This window comes from Manis pentadactyla, chromosome 7 (assembly GCF_030020395.1).
Source record: "Manis pentadactyla isolate mManPen7 chromosome 7, mManPen7.hap1, whole genome shotgun sequence".
NCBI classification, from domain to species: domain Eukaryota; kingdom Metazoa; phylum Chordata; class Mammalia; order Pholidota; family Manidae; genus Manis; species Manis pentadactyla.
In genome coordinates this window covers 78,082,004-78,088,003 of record NC_080025.1, presented here as the reverse complement: position 1 = coordinate 78,088,003, position 6,000 = coordinate 78,082,004, and positions in this window count along the sequence as shown.

The window sequence follows — 6,000 nt, the reverse complement described above, 5'->3', positions numbered from 1 at the left end:
CAAAAATCTGTGGGATGCAGTGAAGGCTGTGCAGAGAGGGAAGTACATTGCAATACAGGCCAATCATAGGAAAGAAGAACAATCCCATATGAACAGTCCAAACTCATAATTAACAAAACTAGAAAAAGAAGAACAAATAAGGCCCAAAGTCAGTAGAAGGAGAGACATAATAAAGATTAGAGCATAAATAAATAAAATCAAGAAGAATAAAACAACAGAATCAATGAAAGCAGGGGCTAGTTCCTCAAGAAAATAAACAAAATAGATAAACCCTTTGCCAGACTTATCAAGAAAAAAAGAGAGTCTACACACATGGACAGAATCAGAAATGAGAAAGGGAAAAATCACTATGGACACCACAGAAATACAAAGAATTATGAGAGAATACTATGAAAAATTATATGCTAACAAACTGGATAACCTAGAGGAAGTGGACAACTTTCTAGAAAAATACAAACTTCCAAGACTGACCCAAGAAGAAACAGAAAATCTGAACAGACCAATTACAAGTAATGGAATTGAATTGGTAATAAAAAAAACTACTGAAGAACAAAATGCCTTAACCAGATGGCTTCACTGCTGAATTTTATGAAACATTGAGTGAAGACCTAATACCCATCCCTCTTAAAGTTTTCCAAAAAGTAGAAGAGGAAGGAATACTTCCAAACTCATTCTATGAAACCAGCAACACTCAAATAACAAAAACAGACAAAGACACCACAAAAAAGAAAATTATATACCAATGTCCCTGATGAACATAGATGCAATAATACTCAATAAAATATTAGCAAATTGAATTAAAAAATACATCATCAACTAGGATTTATCCAGGGATGCAAGGATGGTACAATATTTGAAAATCCATCAACATCAAACACCACATCAATAAAAAGAAGAACAAAAACCACATGATCATATCCATAGATGCTGAAAAAGCATTGGATAAAATTAACATCCATTCATGTTAAAAACTCTGAACAAAATGGGTAGAGAGGGCAAGTACCTGGACATAATAAAGTACGTCAACATAAAAAATAACATGACAAACCCACAGCCAGCATAATACTTAACAGTGAGAAGCTGAAAGCTATTCCTTTAAGATCGTCAGCAAGACAAGGAGGCCCACTCTCCCCACTTTTATTCAACATAGTTTTGGAGGTCCTTGCCACAGCAATCAGACAACACAAAGAAACAAAAGGCATCCAGATTGGTAAGGAAGAAGTTAAACTGTCACTGTTTGCAGATGACATGATATAGTACATAAAAAAACCCTAAAGAATCCACTCCAAAACTACTAGAACTAATAATTGAATTCAGCAAATTTGCAGGACACAAAATCAATATACAGAAATCTGCTGCATTCCTATATAGTAATGATGAACTAGCAGAAGAGAAATCAGGAAAACAATTCCATTCTCAATTGCATCAGAAAGAATAAAATACCTAGGAATAAACCTAACCAAGGAAGTGAAAGACCTATACTGTGAAAACTACAAGACACTCATGAGAGAAATTAAAGAAGACACCAATAAATAGAAACGCATCCCATGCTCATGGATAGGAAAAATTAATATTGTCAAAATGGCCATCATGCCCAAAGCAATCTACAGATTCAATACAATCCCTATGAAAATACCAATGGCATTCTTCAATGAACTATAGCAAGTAGTTCTAAAATTCATATGGAAGCACCAAAGACCCTAGAATAGCCAAAACAATCCTGGAAAGGAAGAATAAAGCTGGGGGGATTATGCTCCCTGACTTCAAGTTCTACTACAAAGCCACTGTAATCAAGACAAATTGGTACTAGCACAAGAACAGACCCATAGATCAGTGGAACAGAATAGAGAGCCCAGATATTAACCCACACATATATGGCAATTAATATACTATAAAAGAGCCGTGGATATACAATGGGGAAATAACAGCCTCTTTTGAAATGTTGTTGGCAAAACTGGACAGCTACATGTAAGAGAATGAAACTGGATTACTGTCTAACTTCATACACAAAAGTAAACTCAAAATGGATCAAAGACCTGAATGTAAGTCATGAAATCATAAAACTCTTAGAAGAAACATTGGCAAAAATCTCTTGAATATAAACACAAGCAACTTTTTCCTGAACACATCTCCTTGGGCAAGGGAAACAAAAGCAAAAATGAACAAATGGGAATACATCAAACTAAAAAGCTTCTGTATAGCAAAAGACACCATCAGTAGAACAAAAAGGCATCCTACATTATGGGAGAATATATTTGTAAACAACATATCTGACAAGGCGTTAACATCTAAAATATATAAATAACTCACATGCCTCAACACAAAAAGTAAATAGTCCAATTAAAAAAATGGGTGGAGGATATGAACAGGCACTTCTCCATGAAAGAAATTCAGATGGCCAACAGGCACATGCAAAGATGCTCCACATCACTAATTATCAGGGAAATGTAAATTAAAACCACAATGAGATATCACCTCATACCAGTTAGGATGGCCAAGATCAAAAAGACTAGGAACAACAAATGCTGGTGAGGATGCAGAGAAAGGGCAACCCTCCTACACTGCTGGTGGGAATGTAAATTAGTTCAACCATTGTGGAAAGCGATATGGAGGTTCCTCAAAAACTAAAAATAGAAATACCATTTGACCCAGGAATTCCACTCCTAGGAATTTACCCTAAGAATGCAGGAGCCCAGTTTGAAAAAGACATATGCACCCCTATGTTTATCACAGCACTATTTACAATAGCCAAGAAATAGAAGCAACCTACATATCTATATACAAGAAATAGAAGCAATCTACATAAACACAATGGAATATTATTCAGCCATGAGAAGAAAAACAAATCCTACCATTTACAACAACATGGATGGAGGTAGAAGGTATTATGCTTGGTGAAATAAATCAGGTGGAGAAAGACATGTTTCAAATGATTTCCCTCATTTGAAGAGTGTAACAGCAAAGCAAAATTGAAGGAACAAAACACAGCAGACTCACAGACTCCAAGATGGGACTAGGGGTTACCAAAGGTGAGGGTTTGAGAAGATGGGTGGGGAGGGATGGAGAAGAGGATTGAGGGGTATTATGATTGGTACACATGGTGTGTCTGGGGGTCACAGGGAAAACAGTGTAGCACAGAGAAGACAAGTAGCGACTCTGTGGCATCTTACTACACTGATGGACAGTGACTTAAATGGGGTATGCAGGGGACTTGATAATGTGGGTGACTATTGTAACCACAATATTTTTCATGTGAAACCTTCATAAGAGTGTATACCAATGAAACTATAATTTAAAAAATCCTGAAATTTGTATGAAACCACAGAATCCCCAAATAGCCAAAGCAATATTGAGAAAGAAGAACAATGCTTAGAGGCATCATACTCCTTGATGTTACAAAGCTGTAGTTATGAATACAATGTGGTATTGTCCCCAGCTCAGGCAGATAGATCAGTGGAATGGAAATGAAAGCTCAGAAATTAACCCATGCCTATATGGCCAATTAATTTTTACACTAAAGGAGCCAATAATGCACAGTAGGAAAGGAAGTTCTCATCAATAAATGGTGCTGGAAAAACTGGACAGCCAAATGCAAAAGAATGAAACTTGACCACTATCTTTCACCATGGACTAAAATCAACTCCAAATGAACTAAAGACTTGGGTGTAAGGGCTGAAACCATAAAACTCCTAGAAAAAAACAGGTGGTAAGCTCCTTGACCTTGGTTTTGGCAATGACTTTTTTTTGGATTTGGCACCAAAAGCAAAGACAAAAATAAATAAGTGTGACTACATCAAACAATAAAGCTACACATCATAGGAAACAATGAACAAAATGAAAAGGTAATCTATTAAATGAGAGAAAATAATTGCAAACCATATATCTGAAAAGGGATTAATACCCAAAACATATGAAAACCTCTTACACCTCAATAGCAAAATATAAAATCTGATTAAAGAATGGGCAGAGGATCTGAATATACATTTTTCTAAAGAAGACATACAGATGGCCAACAGGTATGTGAAAAGATGCTCAATGTCAGTAATCATCATGGAAATGCAAATCAAAATGACAATGAGGTATCACTTTACCTATTTGAATGGCTATCATGAAAGACAAAAAAATAACAAATGTTGGTGAGGTTGTAGAGAAAAGGGACCCTTGTGCACTGCTGGTGGGAATGTAAATTGGTGTGGCCACTATGGAAAACAGTATGGAGTTTCCTCAAAAATTTAAAAATAAAATTACCATATGATTCAGCAATTCCATTTCAGGGTATTTATCCAAAGAAAATAAAGACATTAACTCAGAACAATGTATTTTCACCTGTACATTCACTGTAGCATTATTTGGAATAGCCAAGACACGGAAACAACCTAAGTATCCATCAATGAATAAACAGATAAAGAAATGGTGGTACATATATACAATGGAATATTACTCAGCCACGAAAAATAGGGAAATCCTGCCATTTGTCATAATATGGATGGACCTTAAGGGCATTATGTTAAGTGAAATAAACTAGACAAAAATAGATAAATACTTTATGATCTCAGTGACATGTGGAATCTGTAACAAAATAAAGCTCATAGAAATGAAAGAGAAATTGGTAGTTACTAGAGGTAGGGGATGAGAGGGTGGGAAAAATGGGTGAAAATAGCCAAAGGATACAAACTTTCAGGTATAAAATAAATAAATCCTGAGGATATAATATACAGCATGGTGTCCATAGTTATTTATACTGCATTGTATATTTGAAAGTAAGATAGTCAATCTCAAAAGGTCTCATCACAAGAAAAAAAATGTGTAGCTGTATATGGGATGAGTGTTAGCTACTTATTATGGTGATTATTTCACAATATATACACATATCATTATCTTGTACACCTGAAACCAATGTCATATGTCAGTTATATCTTAATAAAAAATAATAATAAAGGAAAAAATACATTTAAGTCCACATCTAACTTCTGTGTTCATTCTGAAGGAGTTTCAAGAGAAGAGAAGTGATTATTGCACACTCTCCCAGTCCCAACAATAGATTCCAGTGAGAGTTAACACCTAGTAACAAGGTTTAACCCTAGTCCTCAGAATTGGGCATTATTTCAGTGTTGGACTGACAGGGTAAATTGATATGCCAATTTTGTGGTCCTAATGCTAGTAAAATGCTATCATCTACTATGATTAATCTTAAGAACTACAGGCAGTGATGAAACTTGGGGTGATACTGAGATGATTCAAAGTTATAAAAATGAGTGATACATAGTCATGAAGTCAATTTAGGCCTAGAAAGTAGGATGTTGTACTAAATTTTACTAGACTTATCCTAACATCAGGTTGATGTAAATGAGATTCAAATAATGTTGAAACTTCTTAGAAATAGAATAGAAAAAAGGTGTTTTGAGATATTTTTATTTATTTTATGTGTTTTAATTTTTAAAAGAATTTCATCTATAATGAATTTTCATGAGGGGCTCTGGGTATAATGTCCACCAACTTTTTTTCTTGCTTTATGATGTGTACTGCTCGAGAAGCACTAGCCAATAATATAAAGTGATAATTTTAGTTCAGTATTTTCTTATGTAAAAAGCCAGATATAAAACAGTAATCAGTTATCTTCCAGAGGTTCACTTGCTCTCCCTTTAAGCTTGTCTTGGGTCAAAATATTTTTCTGTAAATTATCCTGGGTTACCAGGAAGTGCGATTCTAGATGTGCATGTGTCAACTCTAAGGATTATCTAGGCATAGAATTAGGGAGTTTGATTGCATGAGGAAAGTGCCACCTAGCCTCCCTTTTTCTTCTTGATCCTTTCTAATTATCAGTGAAACACTGATAAAATAAAATTTTTAAAGTGTGTTGTAGAAAAAACTCAAAGTGCCAAAAATTAAGAAAGACCCATTGTCTGCACAAAACGGTGGTTAAATAGTGCCTGCTCACAAATGACTTGGGCAATTATGGTGCCTAAGAGCTTTTGGGGTACCTGGGCTGGAGAGTCCTTC